This window comes from Xiphophorus maculatus, chromosome 10, assembly GCF_002775205.1.
Source record: "Xiphophorus maculatus strain JP 163 A chromosome 10, X_maculatus-5.0-male, whole genome shotgun sequence".
In the NCBI taxonomy this organism is placed as follows: domain Eukaryota; kingdom Metazoa; phylum Chordata; class Actinopteri; order Cyprinodontiformes; family Poeciliidae; genus Xiphophorus; species Xiphophorus maculatus.
The window spans coordinates 9,306,252-9,308,279 of NC_036452.1; the positions used below are offsets into that span (position 1 = coordinate 9,306,252).

At 35.4% G+C, this 2,028-nt stretch overlaps 1 long non-coding RNA gene across 1 annotated transcript; it reads right to left on the minus strand.

The window, feature by feature from the left end:
- Nucleotides 1–970, minus strand: LOC111609862. The gene is made up of 3 exons (XR_002753377.1): nt 873–970; nt 707–790; nt 1–388 (listed from the first exon to the last, which is right to left on the minus strand). It is a non-coding gene; the product is annotated as an uncharacterized LOC111609862 (long non-coding RNA).
- Between the last annotated feature and the right edge of the window lie 1,058 nt (nt 971–2,028).

Genomic DNA, 2,028 nt, shown 5'->3' on the forward strand with positions numbered 1-2,028 from the left:
CATCTCCCACCATCTCTGACTTTGTTTTGCTAAGTAGGCTAATTCATCATATGAATGGATTAATTCAAAGAGCCAATAACCTTTAACCTGTACAACCTATTGATTTGAGCTCTGTTCTTAGAAAGAACTAACAGGTAAACAGTTTAAAATTAACATAGAATATGGATCGAATTTTTTTTTAGGTTCTTTATTGAGCTTAAACCTAGAGGTTTAAGTAAGGAGAATGTTTTTGAGCATATAATCACATAAAACAAAAATGTATATTATGATCAAACAAGTTTGTTTGTTGATGTGTAAAGATGGTTGTGATGATGAATTAGTCGACATTCTCATAATTTTTGCGTTTAATGTCCAGGATTCGGCACACTCCGACTACCACGCCAAACACCTGCAAAGGGTAAAAGATGGAGTTAGACTCTGGGAATGAAATAATGTAGCATACCTAAAGAGTTGCTTTAGCTTTTAAAATAATATAACTGACTTTTAATTTGCTTGAGTAAGAATGGAGTCTGATTTTTGCAGAATCCTACCAGGTAAAATGTACATTTGCTCCATAAATGCAGTGGCTAAACATGTGCTTCTGTTGTGTATTTTCCCAAGGGAAGATCTAAAGCCTGCCTTTGATTCACATTCTGGCTTTTAATGAATACATTTTTACATAATTTAAGGCTTCTGACATCTTATTAAAACTTTATAAGCAGTTTACCTCTGTGATTCCAAGAGCAATGCAAACACCGCCGACCCACACCAGATTCTTCAACAGAAAGAGCTTTAAAGCTGAGATACATCCCTGAGGAAGAAGACAGAGTTTAACTGTTTATCCTCAGAAATGTGGTTAGACTCTTCAGCTGAAATATCTCAGCAGGGCAGACCTTTCTGTGAGCTTTTTCCTTGTCATGTCCACAGCCTTCTCTCTTCTCCGGGCAGCAGGAATCTGGCACGGCTTCATGGTTTCGCCAGCCCACACTTCTGGACCAGTCGGTGTAAGTGTCGGCACCGCAGCATTTGAACTGCAGCAAAAGTTAAAGTAGAAAAAAGGTTAAAAGTTAGAAGTTACATCCTAAATGCCTAAATTACATTTAGTCAGTTTTGACTGACTAAATGTAATTTCATTTTTAAAGCTGGTTCTGTTGACAACAGTATTTTTGCAGAAGTATTTTTGGCTGTTGAACCTTTTCATATTTTCATCATTTCACAATAAAAAAAACAACTTCATAATAAAGTTTTTTTTTGCCAACTGTCTACAAATGGTACTTACCAAGAGACTTAAATTCTTGCCCTTCCTTTCCCCCTGCCCCCCCCCAAAAAGTTTTTGCTCTAAATATATTCCATGCTGAAGAAAAAACATGTGATCCACATAGAGGCAATTAGTTATAATTCATTTTATCTAAGAGTATCAAAATAAAGGGAGCTGACGACTGAAGCACGCAAACCTATTCAGAATTTCATTTGTACAAAACCAGCATGGTCCCTCTAACAACAACATCCTTCTTTCACTTCATAATAATGTGCTACATTGAGTTGGCTCATCACACAAAATCTCAATAAAACACATTGAGGTTTGTAGTTATAATGTAAAAATGTTGAAAGTTCAAAGGGTGAAAACACTTTATACCAAGCACTGTATATGGAAGAACACAGCCAGGATTTCACAGTTTCAAAACCCATTGAAGGGAACAATAAACAGAAGAATAACGATGTGTTTGAGGTATTAATAACTCAGCTAAACTGGTCATATTTTCTTATAAAATGCTAAGTATTTTCTAATGTTTCAAGGGGCTAACGAACAGTTTCTAATGTTCATAAATGTTTTGACACCTGTAAGCTTGCAACTGTCCAAACCATAATTTGGGTGCATTATTATCTTGTTTTCATTAAAATATTGGCATGCATTCACACCATGAGTGGGATTTCATTAGACCAGAATTTAGCAAGTAGTTTTCGATCTCCATGTCTGTTTGTTTAGCTGCAGCTGCATCAAAAAGGTTTCAACAATTTTATTTGGTTTTGTTCCTTTTTTTTTTTTAA